Here is a 19,496-nt window from a genome sequence, read left to right as displayed (position 1 = left end):
TGCCATTTCTACCTTTGCAGTTTGTATTCACGTGAATAAGTGCTGCGACGCAACAATCACAAAGCCAGTATTTTTTCGTTCCTACCCTTGCGCCTGTTGCTTGGGAGCCGATGACACGCTGATGTGGCGCATATCAGTTTTCTAAACACGAACACACGCAAAAAAGACGTTATGCTATGCAACCTTATAATTATTATTTGAGAATTGTACCACATACTATTCGGTGGGAGATGCGGCGCGTATACCGACAAGAAGTTAGATTTCGGTTCTGTTTTAACGAAAACAATAAGATTTTTAGAGGGTAAGCGAAGAATTTAAGCTTATAAACCAATTGCCTTCTGTGGTCTTGGATATCAGATCAAGCTGCACACGGCAAGAGTGCGAGCGATAAAGATACGACCGTGAAATGGGTTTCTGTTTCACGTTTTACCCATTTTACCGCGAGACGGCGGAAAATCATTCGGGCTGCAAACCCTGTGCGTGGCTGCATCAATGGCGTTAGCGTGTTTTTCGCGGATTACGCTTTCTTCAAAATCCAGCTTCATCGTCCGCTTACGGTAAGTCTACACGTTTATATTTTATTCATTTTGGTCTCCTAAACCACTCTAAGCAGAGCTGTGTGTGCAGAACAGATTATGTGCGCAGTTACAAACGTCCTATCTTCGTTTCTAAGGCGGAAGCCATCGGGTTCTCGACTAATGCCGCTTATCTCTGTCCCGCTGTCTTTAAAACGCGCGGAAAGGCAGTCTGTGCGATGCCCTTGATGATAAGCCGCTTCTCGCGAGCTGTCTACTAGATTTTTCGTGTTTCAAGGCATATGCGCGGCCAGAAATGTCGTGTAGCCTGTGAATGACGGCCGAAATGGAACTGTGTGTTAGTTAGCGCCCTGTGAGCTCAATTTACTTTGCACCTCCGAAAACGTACTTACATACAGTCTCGTTCAGTGGTGGATTACATTTATTTTCTTATCTTTGTGTTATCGCCTGTCTGGACCATGGAGTGCTGTTCTTTTTGAGGTGTGCATTGCTTGCTACGTATGGACGCTCGCTCGGTGCGCGTCGTGGACGCCGACGTTTCAGCAAAGGTGTCTTGTAACGCTATAGACTGGAGCGCGAGACGTTTGTCAAAGTTGTATTCAAGCGGCGCTGGAGGAATGCTTGTAGTGTGATGGGTGAATAAAATTCGTTGCCGGCGCGAATGGTCGGCGTGCTCAAACACCGCGAAGAACCCACGAGCTCCATCCCACCTCCCCTTCGTTGCACACGTATGGATTCGTCCGTGTCTGTCATCAGAGCCGTTGGCCGCCGCCGCTGGCTTGCGGGCACTTCATTTTGAAAGCTTAGTGAAGGTCGGCTCGACAAGAGGTGGCTTACATTTCGTTCCGAGTGGATCGTTCATGAATGCCGCTCGCGCGTGCACAGATTTCTCGAATACCGTTTGCGCGGGAGGCAAAGGATGTGTTTCTGATTTCAGACTGCTACGTTTCGAAAGCGCCGATGTAACTCGCCGCTTATTTGCAGCTAAAATTAAATTAAGCTGTCGTGTTATTATAGCTGCGCCTGTTGAAGGCGTTAATTGTTTCATTGAAATACTTCCTACTTTGAGCACGTTAAATGCTTTCGCTGATTTTTCTAGCAGCGTTGGGTTAGGCTGCCTCCATGCAAGAAACACACCTCTTTACTGCGCTGTTGGAGCTGCACTTGAAGGAAAAACTAAGTGAATTTCAGGCGGTATTTTATCGTGACAGTAATTTGCTGTCTCAACCTCGCGACTGCTTTTGAAACGGCGCAGCTGCAGCCTCTGTGTGCTGTATTAGTTTTCTGAATAATGAGCGCGGCATGGAAGCGCTGCAACCCGCTTGTTTCTAAGAGCGTGCGCAGATGTACAAGTATGCTGTTCCGTCTTTGTACTTCAAGTTATAGGCGCAAATCTGTGGTGAACTGGTTGCTTCTGCCTGCTGGTTTTGTATAGCTTGTGCCCGTCTGAGTATCGGCTTACGTACACTCGGCCAAATCTTTAACTGGCTTAGGTGTTGCATCGCTAAATGCACCTGTAAAAAGGTGCCTTTTGGCTACACTGCTGGCATATTCATGTTGTAATTTGATGCGTGAGATGGCATTTCAGTTTCTTTTTGTTAATATAATGTTTGAGTGGAGTACTTGCATGTTTAGATCAAAGTTACCAGAAATATTCATCGTCTGCCGCTACGAAGAGACGAAACAAGCGGAATACGCAGCAATGGTTATGGTGGCGCATTTGCACTAATCTGGGTAAACGACTTGTCCGCCATGAAAGAAGTGGTACTTTACCCAGAGGATGAGGCCATATGGACAAGATCCATTGCTGCGTATGCCGCTTGTTTCAGCTGCTCGTAGTGGCAGACGAATGTTTCTGATAACGTTGATATAAACACGCAAGTACTGCACTCAAACATTATATGAACAAAAAGGAACCACGAAATGACATTTCACTCGTTAAATTACAGCATGAATATGCCAGCAGTGTAGCCGAAAGGCACCTTTTTTACAAGGTGCATTTAACGATGCAACACCCGAGCCAGTTAAAAATTTGGCCGGGTGTACCAGGCTTAATTCACGCAGGGTGTTCTGAAGCGCTTCTTCTATAGCGGTTATAAGAATAAATGCTGCAATATTCTCCTTTTTGGATCCCTCTGTAAGGTGCACTGAGTCTGTATTTTATGGAGGTGGCATTCTTAACAGCCCCTTGCGAGTCAATGCAGATATGTGGCACAATTGTTCGAAGTCTTCTGTTACAAATAGTGTAAAAGGATTGCCATAAAGAGATCAGTATTGGCTGTAACAGTATTGCCATACAGAAATCAATATCAGTACTGGATTCAGAGTAGAGTGCTCCAGAGATTAGGGGTCTTTGTTACAATGTTTTATGACGACACTTATAATCTGGCGTGTATTTACTGAAATGATTGAGCCGGCGTGATAGCTCAGTGGCTATCATGTTCGTATGGCGACCGGAAAGATGCAGGTTCGATTCCGGCCTAGGCGGTCGCATTTTAATAGAGGCAAAATGGTAAAGGCCTGTGCACTCTGCACAGGTGACCGAAATTATTCCCCAGCCTTTCACTTTAGCGTCTCGTAGCCTGTGTCGCCTTGGGTCTTTGAACCCCATAAAACCAAACCAAAAGATCAAGATTGCCTTTCTAGAATGGCATAGCCAGGATATGCCTTGCATTGTAAAGCACATGTGTAGAAATGGAATGGGAATTTTTTTTTCAGTTCCTCTTATATTATTTTTTTCCTTTGTGCTGTACAGGTGAACGTGCCCGCGGATGATTTACAGCAGACAACAGGCCACAAGAATGCTTCTGAGGAAACTAGCCGGACTGTTACTTTCAACTTTTATGTTACTGTGGTGCATTCTTATGGTGCATGTATTGCATATTCCCAGCCTGGATAGCTTGGAAATAAACTAAATTTGTAAGTATATTGATTGTTTCATGTGTGAACTCTGTCTGGTGACCTTTTTCAATGATTGTGGACAGTCTATAGGCAGTCTATAGATAATGGTCTACTAATAGTTTAGTAGACAGGGGTCTATAGACTGTATAGACAAAGGTCTATAGCACTGCCAGGCCACACACCTATGGAATGTCTATAGACAGTCTATAGACATATGTCTACTGGACCAGTGGACTTTTGTCTGTAGACTGTCTATAGACAGTAATCTACAGGAAGTCTATGGCCATAAGTCTATAGGTCGTCTATAGTCCGTCTATAGACAAGTGTCTATAGACAGCTCTATAGGAAATGCATGACCATAAGTCTATAGATCGTCTATAGACTGTCTATAGACCTGTGTCTATAGACTTCCTATAGACCTATAGACTTTCAGTAGACATTGTCTATAGACTGTCTATAGACAAAAGTCTACTAAAAGTGTATGGCCATAAATCTATAGACTGTCTATAGACCATTCTAAAGGATTTGTCTATAGACAGTCTAGACTTCATAGACTAAAGTCTATAGACAGTCTATGGACTGTCTATAGAAATTTTTATAAGGGTGCATCCCCATCAAAACATCAAAAATCAGGGAGGCACATACATGCATATAGGCCCGTGATGCCAATACGTCAATGGTCAACTCAGTGGTCAATTGAGCACAGGGCCTGAGAATAACCTTACCACAGCTGTATGCATAGTAATGTTTCCTTGGATGTTCCTTGAGATTTTTGAAGGTATTCCATGGGAGCACACGTTTAGATGAATCGGTGAGGATGCACCTGTAGACTTCCACGAAGGGGGCCCTCGGCATGGTTTCTCTATGCGCGAGAAGCGGCGTCTGTTGCAGAAAGCAAAAGGACAAAAAAAAAACAAGTGAGCGAGCCTGCCAGGAGTCGAACCTGGAATCTTCTGATCCGTAGTCAGACGCGCTTTTCATTGCGCCACAGGCCCGTTCCTTTTTCTTTATTGCCTGGCTTTGGCATTACACAAGAATGACCAGAACAAAATTTCGGGACACAATGAACACATGGCATTGATATAGTCAGCCCGCCAAGGGCTAGGTTCGTCAAATTAAAATTCATTTATTGCCATCAAAGGCTCAACTCTTGACAACCACTCGGAAGCCTCGCCAACAGCTTTGACCCTCTCAACAAACCGATGCACATTTTCACGAAAATAAATTCGTGCTGGCCTCGCGTCGGGATCACAGTAATATCCTGCCATTCGCGAGCGCCAAATACTGTGGAGGCCCATTAACATTATTAAATCAAATGGTACTCCATCCTCGTTTTCAATAGACAGATACCGTATTCAATGGGGGTGAAGTGGAAATTGCTTCTTTATCGTCCTTTGAAGTACGTCCCAAAAGTAAACCGCTTCCCAACAATGCAGAAAAACGTGATCTATCGTTTCTGGTTGCTTGCAGATTAGGCAGTGATGACCCCCCGGAAGAAATAAGCCTTTATCCTGTAAAAACATTTTGACTGATAACATTCCAGTATGCAACTTGAAAAAAAAAAGTTTTAACTCCTGGCTCAACGTGCATTTTCTTTACCCTCTTTAACACAGTTTCCTTCCAGGGCCACCACTGTACAAGGGCCCCGCCGCGGTGGCTCAGTGGTTACGGCGCTCGGCTGCTGACCCGAAAGACGCGGGTTCGATCCCGGCCGCGGCGGCTGAATTTCGATGAAGGCGAAATTCTAGAGGCCCGTGTACTGTGCGATGTCAGTGCACGTTAAAGAACCCTAGGTGGTCAAATTTTCGGAGCCCTTCACTACGGCGTCTCTCATAGCCTGAGTTGCTTTGGGACATTAAACCCCAATAAACCAAACCACTGTACAAGGCCCTATACATGGGTTCCGGCAAGACAACTTCACATAAATCCTTATACAACTTTTTCTTGTTCACTGTAGATAAATATTCGTTGAAAAACCTCATTGAGAGAAATCGGACACTTGTGACAATTTTTCTGAAGTACCCAAAAATTCCGCTCGATAGGGTTTCGGTTGCAACAACAAAGTTAGGCAGCGCGCGCCCCAGCCTTAGTTGGCACACTGTGCGCAATAACGTATCACTGACATCACGCAGAAACATAAATCTGTTAACAATCTGCCGCAAGAAAAGGTGTCTCAGACCCACTCTACCATCCTTCACTCTTCTAAATAAATTCCGCCGGCTGCACCTTTCCCATTGTGCATCCCACACAAAAACGGCAAAAATTCGATGTACCTTTTGTATGTTCATTCTTCCACAATGCAACACTTGCATCGCATACCACACTTTACTGATAAAGTAAAGGTTGCACACGGTGGCTCTTGCGAAATTGATAAGCCTGTTCCTTTCCATCTTTCCGCCTTCTCACGCACATCCTGGGTCTGCACTCTCCAATATGTTTCGCTCTCGTGATAGCTTTCTAGCGGTACTCCAAGGTACTTCGTTTGTGGTCTTCACCCAGGGTACGTTTGCAAAGTGTTCCATCGTCGTTTGCCATGCTCCGTGCCAGAGCCCCACTGACTTAGACCAGTTCACTCTGCTGCCAGAGGTTTTGCAGAATTCAGCGACACATTCAACGGCCTCTGTTACACCTTCTAGATGAACGGAAAAAACCGCTAAATCATCCGCATATGCCAGCAGCTTCACCTCCGTAGCTTGCAGCCGAAAACCAGTTATTCTCTCGTTTTCGATGATGTTTAAACACAAAGTCTCGATGTAAATGGCAAACAGAAGAGGGCTGAGGGGGCAGCCTTGACGTACCGAACGCTGTACACGAAAGGGGGCCCCAAGACTCCTCTAGTTAACAATCTATCTCGTAGTACAGTTCAGATACGTCAAGGAGACTCCCTCTCGGATAACATAACCAACATTCATGTAATCAAGTATGCGCAGAAAAATTTCATGCGCGACACAGTCGATCGCCTTTTTGAGATCAAACTGCAAGAAATCAAGGCCGCTGTGTCGATGGTCAACTGAATGGTGAACGAAGCACAGGGGATGAGAATACCATGACCACAGCTGCATACACAGTAGTGTTTCCTTGGTTGTTCCGTGAGATTTTTGAAGGTATTCCATGGGAGCACACGTTTAGATGAATCGGCGAAGACGCACCTGTAGACTTCTACGAAGAGGGCCCTCATCATGGTATACCTTTATAAGTCAGAAGCGGCGTCTGTTGCAGAAAGCAAAAAGGAAGGCAAAAATAAGGGAGCGAGCCTGCCAGGAGTCGAACCTGGAATATTCTGATCCGTAGTCAGACGCGTTATCCATTGCGCCACAGGCCCGTCTTTTGTTTTCTTTATTGCCAGGCTTCGTCATTACAAAACAGAACATGGTAATATGTACATACATTATACAGAGTGAGCCAGGAACCCAGAGAGTGGGCCTGACTTAGACAGGTTAAAATTCTCTTAAAGTTACGAGGGGTTCAGCCTTGGTAACCACTCAGGAACTTCCACTATTAGCATTTGTTCTTACACAAACTTGTGTATACTTTCTGTAAAATACATGCGGGCTGGCCGTGCGTCACGGTCACAATGATACCCTGCCATGCGGGAGCGTCATATACTGTGGAGGCCCTACAGCATGACTAAGTCTAACGAAACCCAATCCTCGTTTTTGGTTGGCAAGAACCTTATTCCGTATGAGTGGATTGGAAGCTGTTTCTTTAAGGTCCTCCTCTACAACACGTCCCAAAAATAGACTCCTTCCCAGCAGTGCAAAAAGACGTGGTCAATTGTCTCCGGCTGTTTGCATATGATACAATGCGACCCCCAAGGAAGAAATATCTGTTTTGCCTCGAGGAAAGTTTTCACAGGTAAAGTTCCAGAGTGTAACTTAAAGAAGAAACTCTTGACTCCCGGTGGTACTTTCCTTTTCTTTACCCTTTTCAATACGTTGTAGCCCGGCCCTCCTCAGTACATGGCCCTGTACAAGGGCACCGGAAAGAGGATGTCACACAAATCCTTATACAAATCTTTGCGGCTCACATCACTCAATTATTGTTTTGAAAATATAGCATTTAAAAATCTGACGCTGGCAACTATCTCCTTGAAAAGCCCAAAAATGCCACCCGTCATACACTCAGTTGAAATCAGTCTGGCAAAGCCCTACCGAGCCTTACTTGGCACACTGTGCGCAGAAAAGGATCATGCACATCGCGCAAAAAGAAGAACCTATTGACCGATTGCTTCGCAAATAAATGTCCAAGCCCGAGTTCCCCATCCCTCACTCTTCTGAACAAATTGGTTCGCGTAGACCTCTCCCATTTAGAGGCCCACACATAAACAGCAAAAATGCGATGGAACTTTTGTACGTTAATTCGCGAGCAATGCATCACTTGCATCACATGCCACAGTTTGCTGATGAAAAACAGATTGCACACTGTGGCTCTCGCAAATATAGATAGATAGGACGCTTTCCACTTTTCAGTCTTTTCGCGTGTTTCTTGCACCTGCCGTGTCCAATACGGTTCGCTGTCGCGGTAATTTTTCAGCGGGACACCCAGGTATTTCACAGGAGTCGTGTGTCAGGTCACGTAGCAAAATTTTCCGGGGTCACTGGCCACTGTCCATGCCAGAACCCCACACACTTCCCCCAGTTAACCCTGCTCCCCGTCATAGTGCTCAATCGCTTTACCCCGTCGACCGCATTACGAATGCTATCGTGACTCACGCCAAAAACAGCAACATCATCAGCATATGCTAGGATCTTGACTTCAGCCGTCTTTAGCCGAAATCCTTGAACAGCATTATTTCTTATAATGTGCTTACACAGTTTCTATATAGATACAAAATAAAAGAGGACTGAGGGGGCAACCCTGGCGAACAGAACGCTGTACGTTAATGGGGGCCCCCAACGATTTATTAACAATTAACCTGGTAGTGCAATTTCTGTACACCAAGGCCACGCCCTCAGAGATATAGTGCCTAAATTAACATGATGAAGGATAGAAAACAATGTCATGCGCAACACAGTCAAAAGCTCTTTCTAAATCTAGTTGGATAACTGCCACACGAGCGCCAATGGCGTCACAGCACTCCAACACACTTCTTGCTTTGTGAATATTATAAGCAATAGACCGCCCCTTGATGCCACACGTTTGATGAGGGCCAACGATTTATTTAATTACCATCTGAAGTCTGGCAGCTAGCACTTTCATAAAAATTTTGTAATCGACGTTCGTCAGCGAAATGGGCCTATGTGCTGTAACCAGTTTAAGTTTCTGTGCGTCATCTGTTTTAGGAATAAGTACTGTTTGGGACGTACCGTAGGATGGAGGCAGAGCATTACGATTGTAGGCTTCGTTAAATAAAAAAGTCAGCAAAGGGGTTAATTCACTCTTAAACACTTTATAAAAAACAGCACTTAAAACATCCGGGCCTGGAGACTTTCCAGGGTTTAAGCTTTCTACAGCGCGTTCGACTTCTTGCTCCGTAATCTGCTGCTCTAAAATTTTTTTGTTCGTCATCTAGCCGTGGCATATCTTCCAAAAACTCGTCTCTAAATGCATTCGAGTCGACTTCATGTTGCGGAAAGATTGTCTGAAAGTGCTCAAAAAAGGCCAGCTGTATGCTATCGTTATCAGTGACTAAAGTGCCTGCCCAGTCTACCTCGTGAATCTGGATTCTTCGAGCGTGCGCCTTTCCATTCCAAGCGCCCGCTTAGTGGGCGTTTCTCCCGCGACCAAATCTGCCACTCGCTCCCGAACTAGCGCTCCCTGATACCGCTTTTCTTCGATAAATTCCAGCTTCTGCTTTGTTTTCTTGATGTCTTCCATGCATATGCCCGGTTGTTTGCATTCTTGAGCTAATAATTTTTCTAGAATAACATTCAGCTGCCTTTCTTGTAATCGTTCTTCATGCCCTAGAACGCTGGACCGTTCTATAGCCTTCATTTTAATGTCTTGTTTCGCTAGTTCCCACTGCAATCCGACTTCGTTTTTTCCCTCCCTGTCTATTTTATTGATCTTTTCTACCACGGCATCAGTGAAAGTTTTGTCACTTAGCAGGTTAGAGTTTAGTTTTCATAGGTCCCACGTAAAGCTGTTATTTCGCTTCTTCGATCATACAGTGCACTCGACTACACAGTGATCAGAGTAGGACACAGGCACGACATTGTACTTGTGACATTTCGGCAATAAAGCAAATGACATATAGATGCGGTCTAGGCGCGCGTGACTGACACGTTGAAAGTGCGTGTACTGCACATCGCGGGCGCCCTCTAAGCATTCGGCAACATCTTCCAACGCGTATTCGTCTATCATTTGATTTAAAACCTCCGTACTTCTGTCCCTGAAGGCACGGGTGCTACTCTTATCGCGAGCGCTCAAAACTCAGTGAAAGTCACCCATGAAAACTATTTGTTTGTCGGAAAGAAGATACTGTTGCAGGTTCTCAAAAAACGTTACCCTGTCTTCCACTACGTTTGGCGCATAAATGCATAGTACACGCCACTCAACATTGCAGTACAAAAATCGCATACCACGTAGCGGCCCGATTGACAAGAAAAATACGCCTGTATTTCGAGTACCGGCAACTTTTTCACAAACACAACACACCCAGCAGAGTTGCCAATCGCATGACTCACAATTACATAATACCTCGACGTGAATCGTTGCACCATGCCTCCAGTGGCCCCCTCCCCGCCACAGGCCCGTCGTGCTAAGGCCGCTGTGTCAATCGTCAACTGAATGGTGAACGAAGCACAGGGGATAAGAATAGCCTCATCACAGCTGTATACATAATAGTGTTTCCTTAGTTGTTCCTTGAGATTTTTGAAGGTATTCCATGGGGGTGCACGTTTAGATGAATCGGCGAAGGTACACTTGTAGACTTCCACGAAGAGGGACCTTGGCATGGTATCTCTAGGCGTCAGAAGCAGCTTCTCTTGCAGAAAGCAAAAAAGAAGGAGCGAGCCTGCCAGGATTCGAACCTGGAATCTCCTGATCCGTAGTCAGACGCGTTATCCATTGCGCCACAGGCCTGCAATGCCAATTTTATGGCGATGATCAACTCAATGGTCAACGGAGCACAGGGGCTGAGAATAACCTCACCACAGCTGTATACACAGTAATGTTTCATTTCATGTTCCCTGAAATTTTTTAAGGTATTCTATGGGAGCACACGTTTAGATGAATCCGTGAAGATGCACCTGTAGACTTCGACGAAGAGGGCCCTCGGCGTGGTATTCCTATGCGTCAGAAGCGGCGTCTGTTGCAGAAAGTAAAAAAAAAGTAGTGCAAAGAAATTGGGGAGTGGCTTAGCTAGGTTAAGCCTGGATATCAGAAGCGAAACAGCAACACCGAATGCGTAATTGTTTCGTCGTCTTCACTCATTTAGCTGCTCTCCCTGGCCGTCGACGCAGCCAAAAGCCGCCTTTGGGCTAACTTTTCGACGTCGTTCAGCGAGGCGTTCTTACCGCACTTCGGGTGTTTCGGCCGCTCGTTTCGCTTTCAGCTCTTCATTTCTTTGCTGATTTTCAGCCAACTCCCGAGCTAGCTCTTCTGTATCGGTCGAACTCTCAGCTTTTCTGTGTCGTCTAGCAGCAGCCTCAATCTCTTCTCCTTCCATGGTGAATGCGCACGCCTATTCTCTGGCAAGCGCATTATACAGCCGTCCTCGCGCATGCGTAGTAACCGTGGTATACACGCGGCTGCAGGAATCAACAAAGGCGCGTCTAGTGAATACGGTGCTGTCTTAGAAGGGTACTTTAGAGACATGTACTGTGGTGTCCATTCCTTCCGGGTCTAGACCAAGATATCAGAGAGAGGCGTTGTTTCGTTTCCTTGAAACCAATTTTCTTCTGATTTTCCTTCCCTTACGGCGCGGTTCGCGTCTCCACCGAGACATGAGGGACAGGCATCGTTTCCTTTCCGTGACGTCACTCGGTCGCGGCATACGGCATACGCGAAGCTCGGCTCGGACCCTCGTAGTGAAGCTTTTCGCTTCAAAAGAAGGAGCGAGCCTGCCAGGATTCGAACCTGGAATCTTTTGATCTGTAGTCCGACACGTTATCCATTGCGCCATAGGCCCGTCATGCAAAGGCCCCTGTGTCGAGGGTCAACTCAATGGTCAACGAAGCACAGGGGCTTTGAATAGCCTCACCACAGGTGTACACATAGTAGCGTTTCCTTGGATGTTCCTGGAGATTTTGGAAGGTATTCCATGGGAGCACACGTTTAGATGAATCAGCGAAGATGCACCTGTAGACTTTTACGAAGAGGGCCCTCATCATGGTATCTCTATGCGTCAGAAGCGGTGTCTGTTGCGGAAAGCAAAAAAGGAGGAGCGAGCCTGCCAGTAGTCGAACCTGGAATCTTCTGATCCGTAGTCAGACGCGTTATCCATTGCGCCACAGGCCCGTCGTGCCAAGGCCACTGTGTCGATGGTCAACTGAATGGTGAACGAAGCACAGGGGATGAGAATAGCCTCACCACAGCTGTATACATAATAGTGTTTCCTTAGTTGTTCCTTGAGATTTTTGAAGGTATTCCATGGGAGCACACGTTTAGATGAATCAGCGAAGATGCACCTGTAGACTTTTACGAAGAGGGCCCTCATCATGGTATCTCTATGCGTCAGAAGCGGTGTCTGTTGCGGAAAGCAAAAAAGGAGGAGCGAGCCTGCCAGTAGTCGAACCTGGAATCTTCTGATCCGTAGTCAGACGCGTTATCCATTGCGCCACAGGCCCGTCGTGCCAAGGCCACTGTGTCGATGGTCAACTGAATGGTGAACGAAGCACAGGGGATGAGAATAGCCTCACCACAGCTGTATACATAATAGTGTTTCCTTAGTTGTTCCTTGAGATTTTTGAAGGTATTCCATGGGAGCACACGTTTAGATGAATCAGCGAAGATGCACCTGTAGACTTCTACGAAGAGGGCCCTCATCATGTTATCTCTATAAGTCAGAAGCCGCGTCTGTTGCGGAAAGCAAAAAAGGAGGAGCGAGCCTGCCAGGAGTCGAACCTGGAATCTTCTGATCCGTAGTCAGACGCGTTATCCATTGCGCCACAGGCCCGTCGTGCCAAGGCCACTGTGTCGATGGTCAACTGAATGGTGAACGAAGCACAGGGGATGAGAATAGCCTCACCACAGCTGTATACATAATAGTGTTTCCTTAGTTGTTCCTTGAGAGTTTTGAAGGTATTCCATGGGAGCACAGGTTTAGATGAATCAGCGAAGATGCACCTGTAGACTTCCACGAAGAGGGCCCTCATCATGTTATCTCTATAAGTCAGAAGCAGCGTCTGTTGCGGAAAGCAAAAAAGGAGGAGCGAGCCTGCCAGTAGTCGAACCTGGAATCTTCTGATCCGTAGTCAGACGCGTTATCCATTGCGCCACAGGCCCGTCGTGCCAAGGCCACTGTGTCGATGGTCAACTGAATGGTGAACGAAGCACAGGGGATGAGAATAGCCTCACCACAGCTGTATACATAATAGTGTTTCCTTAGTTGTTCCTTGAGATTTTTGAAGGTATTCCATGGGAGCACAGGTTTAGATGAATCAGCGAAGATGCACCTGTAGACTTCCACGAAGAGGGCCCTCATCATGTTATCTCTATAAGTCAGAAGCAGCGTCTGTTGCGGAAAGCAAAAAAGGAGGAGCGAGCCTGCCAGTAGTCGAACCTGGAATCTTCTGATCCGTAGTCAGACGCGTTATCCATTGCGCCACAGGCCCGTCGTGCCAAGGCCACTGTGTCGATGGTCAACTGAATGGTGAACGAAGCACAGGGGATGAGAATAGCCTCACCACAGCTGTATACATAATAGTGTTTCCTTAGTTGTTCCTTGAGATTTTTGAAGGTATTCCATGGGAGCACAGGTTTAGATGAATCAGCGAAGATGCACCTGTAGACTTCCACGAAGAGGGCCCTCATCATGTTATCTCTATAAGACAGAAGCAGCGTCTGTTGCGGAAAGCAAAAAAGGAGGAGCGAGCCTGCCAGGAGTCGAACCTGGAATCTTCTGATCCGTAGTCAGACGCGTTATCCATTGCGCCACAGGCCCGTCGTGCCAAGGCCACTGTGTCGATGGTCAACTGAATGGTGAACGAAGCACAGGGGATGAGAATAGCCTCACCACAGCTGTATACATAATAGTGTTTCCTTAGTTGTTCCTTGAGATTTTTGAAGGTATTCCATGGGAGCACAGGTTTAGATGAATCAGCGAAGATGCACCTGTAGACTTCCACGAAGAGGGCCCTCATCATGTTATCTCTATAAGACAGAAGCAGCGTCTGTTGCGGAAAGCAAAAAAGGAGGAGCGAGCCTGCCAGGAGTCGAACCTGGAATCTTCTGATCCGTAGTCAGACGCGTTATCCATTGCGCCACAGGCCCGTCGTGCCAAGGCCACTGTGTCGATGGTCAACTGAATGGTGAACGAAGCACAGGGGATGAGAATAGCCTCACCACAGCTGTATACATAATAGTGTTTCCTTAGTTGTTCCTTGAGATTTTTGAAGGTATTCCATGGGAGCACAGGTTTAGATGAATCAGCGAAGATGCACCTGTAGACTTCCACGAAGAGGGCCCTCATCATGTTATCTCTATAAGACAGAAGCAGCGTCTGTTGCGGAAAGCAAAAAAGGAGGAGCGAGCCTGCCAGTAGTCGAACCTGGAATCTTCTGATCCGTAGTCAGACGCGTTATCCATTGCGCCACAGGCCCGTCGTGCCAAGGCCACTGTGTCGATGGTCAACTGAATGGTGAACGAAGCACAGGGGATGAGAATAGCCTCACCACAGCTGTATACATAATAGTGTTTCCTTAGTTGTTCCTTGAGATTTTTGAAGGTATTCCATGGGAGCACAGGTTTAGATGAATCAGCGAAGATGCACCTGTAGACTTCCACGAAGAGGGCCCTCATCATGTTATCTCTATAAGACAGAAGCAGCGTCTGTTGCGGAAAGCAAAAAAGGAGGAGCGAGCCTGCCAGTAGTCGAACCTGGAATCTTCTGATCCGTAGTCAGACGCGTTATCCATTGCGCCACAGGCCCGTCGTGCCAAGGCCACTGTGTCGATGGTCAACTGAATGGTGAACGAAGCACAGGGGATGAGAATAGCCTCACCACAGCTGTATACATAATAGTGTTTCCTTAGTTGTTCCTTGAGATTTTTGAAGGTATTCCATGGGAGCACAGGTTTAGATGAATCAGCGAAGATGCACCTGTAGACTTCCACGAAGAGGGCCCTCATCATGTTATCTCTATAAGACAGAAGCAGCGTCTGTTGCGGAAAGCAAAAAAGGAGGAGCGAGCCTGCCAGTAGTCGAACCTGGAATCTTCTGATCCGTAGTCAGACGCGTTATCCATTGCGCCACAGGCCCGTCGTGCCAAGGCCACTGTGTCGATGGTCAACTGAATGGTGAACGAAGCACAGGGGATGAGAATAGCCTCACCACAGCTGTATACATAATAGTGTTTCCTTAGTTGTTCCTTGAGATTTTTGAAGGTATTCCATGGGAGCACAGGTTTAGATGAATCAGCGAAGATGCACCTGTAGACTTCCACGAAGAGGGCCCTCATCATGTTATCTCTATAAGTCAGAAGCAGCGTCTGTTGCGGAAAGCAAAAAAGGAGGAGCGAGCCTGCCAGGAGTCGAACCTGGAATCTTCTGATCCGTAGTCAGACGCGTTATCCATTGCGCCACAGGCCCGTCGTGCCAAGGCCACTGTGTCGATGGTCAACTGAATGGTGAACGAAGCACAGGGGATGAGAATAGCCTCACCACAGCTGTATACATAATAGTGTTTCCTTAGTTGTTCCTTGAGATTTTTGAAGGTATTCCATGGGAGCACAGGTTTAGATGAATCAGCGAAGATGCACCTGTAGACTTCCACGAAGAGGGCCCTCATCATGTTATCTCTATAAGTCAGAAGCAGCGTCTGTTGCGGAAAGCAAAAAAGGAGGAGCGAGCCTGCCAGTAGTCGAACCTGGAATCTTCTGATCCGTAGTCAGACGCGTTATCCATTGCGCCACAGGCCCGTCGTGCCAAGGCCACTGTGTCGATGGTCAACTGAATGGTGAACGAAGCACAGGGGATGAGAATAGCCTCACCACAGCTGTATACATAATAGTGTTTCCTTAGTTGTTCCTTGAGATTTTTGAAGGTATTCCATGGGAGCACAGGTTTAGATGAATCAGCGAAGATGCACCTGTAGACTTCCACGAAGAGGGCCCTCATCATGTTATCTCTATAAGACAGAAGCAGCGTCTGTTGCGGAAAGCAAAAAAGGAGGAGCGAGCCTGCCAGGAGTCGAACCTGGAATCTTCTGATCCGTAGTCAGACGCGTTATCCATTGCGCCACAGGCCCGTCGTGCCAAGGCCACTGTGTCGATGGTCAACTGAATGGTGAACGAAGCACAGGGGATGAGAATAGCCTCACCACAGCTGTATACATAATAGTGTTTCCTTAGTTGTTCCTTGAGATTTTTGAAGGTATTCCATGGGAGCACAGGTTTAGATGAATCAGCGAAGATGCACCTGTAGACTTCCACGAAGAGGGCCCTCATCATGTTATCTCTATAAGACAGAAGCAGCGTCTGTTGCGGAAAGCAAAAAAGGAGGAGCGAGCCTGCCAGTAGTCGAACCTGGAATCTTCTGATCCGTAGTCAGACGCGTTATCCATTGCGCCACAGGCCCGTCGTGCCAAGGCCACTGTGTCGATGGTCAACTGAATGGTGAACGAAGCACAGGGGATGAGAATAGCCTCACCACAGCTGTATACATAATAGTGTTTCCTTAGTTGTTCCTTGAGATTTTTGAAGGTATTCCATGGGAGCACAGGTTTAGATGAATCAGCGAAGATGCACCTGTAGACTTCCACGAAGAGGGCCCTCATCATGTTATCTCTATAAGACAGAAGCAGCGTCTGTTGCGGAAAGCAAAAAAGGAGGAGCGAGCCTGCCAGGAGTCGAACCTGGAATCTTCTGATCCGTAGTCAGACGCGTTATCCATTGCGCCACAGGCCCGTTTTTTTTTCTTTATTGCCGGACTTCGACAGAGGTCACACAAAACACATTCACCAAAGACAATCACAAAAACTAGCACAATAGTAGCCTAAAACCCACTTTGGTTAGGCGTTGTCAGATTAAAATTCTCTGAGATGCGTCAAAGGTTCTAACTTTGACAACCACTCAGGAACACATGGTCTTGTTTGTACTATCTCACAAAACTTGTGGATATTTTCCCGGAAATACATTCGAGCCGGCCTCGCGTCCGGGTCACAGTGGTACCCCGCCGTTCGAGAGCGCCATATACTGTGAAGGCCCACGAGCATAATAAGGTCATCTGGTACGCCACCTTCGTTCTCTGTAGGCAGAAACCTGATTCCTTGAGGGTGCAGCGGTAATTCTTTCTTTAAGGTCTTTTGCAGGACGTTCCAGAAATAAACTCCCTCCCAACAATGAAGAAAAACGTGATCTACGGTTTCTGGTTGCTTGCATATTAGACAAAGTGATCCCCATGGAAGAAAGAGCCCCCTAGCCTGTTGAAATGATTTCACACTCAAAGTGCCTGTGTGCAACTTGAAAAAAAAAATTTTTATCCCTGACGGCACATGCATATCTTTAACTCCTTTAAGGACATCGCTTCCTGGGCCTCCAGAGTATAAGGCTCTGTACATAGGTTCCGCGAAAACAGTTTCACATAGCCTGTTATACAACGTTTTCCTCTTAACATTGCTTAAAAATTCTATTGAAAAACGGGCGGTGAGAAAACGAACACTGAGGACAATCTCTCTAAAAAACCCTGCAGTTCGTCCAGTCATTTGTTGTGTTGAGACAACAAACTCCAGTAAAGCGCGCCCGAGCCTTACTTGGCACATGGCACGAAGAAAGGGATCCTTAATATCCCGTAAAAAAAGAACCTATTTACAACTTGGCGCAAAAACAAATGCCCGAGTCCAAGTTCGCCTACTTTGACGCTCCGGAAGAGATTCGACCGACTACATCTCTCCCAACTTGAGGCCCAAATAAAAACTGCCAACACACGATGAAGCTTTTGTACATTCAACCGAGAATAGTGCAACACTTGCATGACATACCAAAGCTTACTTATGAGAAAAAGATTGCAAACTGTGGCTCTCGAAAAAATAGACAAATGGGCGCTTTTCCATGTTGCTGCCTTCCCACGCGTTTCTTTCACTTGCTCTCGCCAATAAGGCTCAGAATCTTGATAAAATTCCAACGGAACGCCCAGGTACTTAACGGGTGCTTTCACCCATGAGAAATTGGCGATAGTTTGTGGGGTTGATGGCCAATCACCGTGCCAGAATCAAAGACACTTCCGCCAGTTCACCAATCTTCCGGTAACTGCACTAAAGCGCCTTGAAATGTCGACCGCATGGGTTACACTGCTCTGATCGGTACAAAACACAGCGACGTCGTCTGCGTATGCAAGCAACTTCACTTCCGCTGCCTGCACTCGAAAACCATGGATAAAATCGTTTTCAATAATTCTTAGACACAACGCTTCAATATATATACAAAACAACAGAGGGCTGAGGGGGCAGCCTTGGCGCACCGAACGTTGTACGTTTATGGGGGCCCCCAACTTCTTATTTACAATTAATCTTGTACTGCAGTTACGGTACGCCATGGCAACTCCCTCACTAATTACAGACCCGACATTAATATGGTCTAGAACACAAAACAAAAGTTCATGAGACACACAATCAAAAGCTTTCTCGAGGTCGAGCTGGAGGACTGCCACACGATCTTGCGTGGTATCACAGCACTCGAGCACGCACTTTGCTTTGTGGATGTTATTTACAATGGAACGCCCTTTTATCCCGCATGTTTGGTGTGAGCCAACTAATACCCGTATTACGGTTTGTAACCTGGCCGCTAGAACCTTCATGTATATCTTATGATCCACATTTGTCAAAGCGATCGGCCTGTAAGAGGACACCTGCCTTAATTTTTCTATCTGCTCGGTTTTCGGAATAAGTACGGTGTGAGATGACGCGTACGATGCGGGAAGTGAATGTAATTTATAAGCTTCGTTGAAAACAGCGGTTAGTATTGGTGCTAGACCGTTCTTAAATGTTTTGTAAAACGCCGCGCTCAGCCCGTCAGGTCCAGGCGACTTTCCCGCGTTCAATTTATCTATGACCCGTTCTACTTCGGCTTCACTAATCGCTCGCTCCAATCTTTGTCTTCATCGTCTACACGAGGCATAGCCTCCAAAAAATCTTCTTTGAACCGTGCCACATCTACTCGATGCTGGGCAAAAAGCATTTGATAATGATAAAAAAAGGCTTGCGCGATACTGTCGTTGTCATACACCGTTTGGCCTCCCCTCTCAACTTCTGCTACGTGATTTCGCCGTGCGCGCGCTCTTTCTATTCCCAGTGCTCGCTTTGTGGGCGTCTCACAAGTAGCAAATTCTTCGGCTCTCGCGCGCACAAGCGCCCCTCGATATCGGTCTTCTTCAATCACTTCTATCTTTTGCTTGATTTTTTTTTATATCGTCTAAGAACATACCCGGTGATTTGCACTCCTCAGCAAATAATTTGTCAAGCAGGGACCTTAATTGTGCTTCGTGTAACTTTTCTTGGTATTTTATACAGCTAGCTCTGTCGATAGCTTTTATTTTAATTTGTTGTTTGCAAATTTCCCATTGCATCCCCCATATGTGTATGCCGTCGCACGTTACTTTATATACTTCTACTTTTACCATCTCAGTGAATGTTTCGTCCCGTAAAAGCTGGTTATTTAATTTCCATAAGTCCCACTGAAATACACTAGATCGTCTTTTAACTCCTATATTGCATTGCACCATGCAGTGATCTGAGAAAATCACGGGCACGACATCATAACTATTGCATTTTGGCACCAGATCTAAAGATACATAAACTCTATCGAGACGAGCATGACTACTGCGTTGAAAATGCGTGAACCAAACATTACGCGTGCTTTCCACACATTCAGCCACGTCCTCCAAGGCAAAAATATCTGTTAAATGGCTCAAAATATCGGTACTTCCATCCCGGTGGGAACGTGTGCTCGTTTTATCAGCAGCA

General features: G+C 46.4%; 18 non-coding genes across 18 annotated transcripts; all 18 read right to left on the bottom strand.

Annotated features, from left to right (window-relative positions):
• Nucleotides 1-4,359: 4,359 nt before the first annotated feature.
• On the bottom strand, nt 4,360-4,432 carry TRNAR-ACG (transfer RNA arginine (anticodon ACG)). Its single transcript has one exon. It is a non-coding gene; the product is annotated as a tRNA-Arg (tRNA).
• A 2,254-nt stretch (nt 4,433-6,686) lies between these two features.
• Nucleotides 6,687-6,759, bottom strand: TRNAR-ACG (transfer RNA arginine (anticodon ACG)). Its single transcript has one exon. It is a non-coding gene; the product is annotated as a tRNA-Arg (tRNA).
• Nucleotides 6,760-10,387: 3,628 nt separating this feature from the next.
• TRNAR-ACG (transfer RNA arginine (anticodon ACG)) lies at nt 10,388-10,460 on the bottom strand. The gene has a single exon. It is a non-coding gene; the product is annotated as a tRNA-Arg (tRNA).
• Nucleotides 10,461-11,764: 1,304 nt separating this feature from the next.
• Nucleotides 11,765-11,837, bottom strand: TRNAR-ACG (transfer RNA arginine (anticodon ACG)). The gene has a single exon. It is a non-coding gene; the product is annotated as a tRNA-Arg (tRNA).
• A 256-nt stretch (nt 11,838-12,093) lies between these two features.
• On the bottom strand, nt 12,094-12,166 carry TRNAR-ACG (transfer RNA arginine (anticodon ACG)). The gene has a single exon. It is a non-coding gene; the product is annotated as a tRNA-Arg (tRNA).
• A 256-nt stretch (nt 12,167-12,422) lies between these two features.
• Nucleotides 12,423-12,495, bottom strand: TRNAR-ACG (transfer RNA arginine (anticodon ACG)). Its single transcript has one exon. It is a non-coding gene; the product is annotated as a tRNA-Arg (tRNA).
• Nucleotides 12,496-12,751: 256 nt separating this feature from the next.
• TRNAR-ACG (transfer RNA arginine (anticodon ACG)) lies at nt 12,752-12,824 on the bottom strand. Its single transcript has one exon. It is a non-coding gene; the product is annotated as a tRNA-Arg (tRNA).
• A 256-nt stretch (nt 12,825-13,080) lies between these two features.
• On the bottom strand, nt 13,081-13,153 carry TRNAR-ACG (transfer RNA arginine (anticodon ACG)). Its single transcript has one exon. It is a non-coding gene; the product is annotated as a tRNA-Arg (tRNA).
• Nucleotides 13,154-13,409: 256 nt separating this feature from the next.
• On the bottom strand, nt 13,410-13,482 carry TRNAR-ACG (transfer RNA arginine (anticodon ACG)). The gene has a single exon. It is a non-coding gene; the product is annotated as a tRNA-Arg (tRNA).
• A 256-nt stretch (nt 13,483-13,738) lies between these two features.
• TRNAR-ACG (transfer RNA arginine (anticodon ACG)) lies at nt 13,739-13,811 on the bottom strand. Its single transcript has one exon. It is a non-coding gene; the product is annotated as a tRNA-Arg (tRNA).
• A 256-nt stretch (nt 13,812-14,067) lies between these two features.
• TRNAR-ACG (transfer RNA arginine (anticodon ACG)) lies at nt 14,068-14,140 on the bottom strand. Its single transcript has one exon. It is a non-coding gene; the product is annotated as a tRNA-Arg (tRNA).
• A 256-nt stretch (nt 14,141-14,396) lies between these two features.
• On the bottom strand, nt 14,397-14,469 carry TRNAR-ACG (transfer RNA arginine (anticodon ACG)). Its single transcript has one exon. It is a non-coding gene; the product is annotated as a tRNA-Arg (tRNA).
• Nucleotides 14,470-14,725: 256 nt separating this feature from the next.
• On the bottom strand, nt 14,726-14,798 carry TRNAR-ACG (transfer RNA arginine (anticodon ACG)). The gene has a single exon. It is a non-coding gene; the product is annotated as a tRNA-Arg (tRNA).
• A 256-nt stretch (nt 14,799-15,054) lies between these two features.
• On the bottom strand, nt 15,055-15,127 carry TRNAR-ACG (transfer RNA arginine (anticodon ACG)). The gene has a single exon. It is a non-coding gene; the product is annotated as a tRNA-Arg (tRNA).
• Nucleotides 15,128-15,383: 256 nt separating this feature from the next.
• TRNAR-ACG (transfer RNA arginine (anticodon ACG)) lies at nt 15,384-15,456 on the bottom strand. Its single transcript has one exon. It is a non-coding gene; the product is annotated as a tRNA-Arg (tRNA).
• Nucleotides 15,457-15,712: 256 nt separating this feature from the next.
• On the bottom strand, nt 15,713-15,785 carry TRNAR-ACG (transfer RNA arginine (anticodon ACG)). Its single transcript has one exon. It is a non-coding gene; the product is annotated as a tRNA-Arg (tRNA).
• A 256-nt stretch (nt 15,786-16,041) lies between these two features.
• Nucleotides 16,042-16,114, bottom strand: TRNAR-ACG (transfer RNA arginine (anticodon ACG)). The gene has a single exon. It is a non-coding gene; the product is annotated as a tRNA-Arg (tRNA).
• Nucleotides 16,115-16,370: 256 nt separating this feature from the next.
• On the bottom strand, nt 16,371-16,443 carry TRNAR-ACG (transfer RNA arginine (anticodon ACG)). The gene has a single exon. It is a non-coding gene; the product is annotated as a tRNA-Arg (tRNA).
• Between the last annotated feature and the right edge of the window lie 3,053 nt (nt 16,444-19,496).

Source organism: Amblyomma mixtum, chromosome 3 (genome assembly GCF_055824585.1).
Source record: "Amblyomma mixtum isolate Tamu chromosome 3, ASM5582458v1, whole genome shotgun sequence".
Classification (NCBI taxonomy): Eukaryota; Metazoa; Arthropoda; class Arachnida; order Ixodida; family Ixodidae; genus Amblyomma; species Amblyomma mixtum.
Note: the sequence above shows the minus strand (reverse complement) of the source record. Positions and strands in the feature narration are given on the sequence as shown.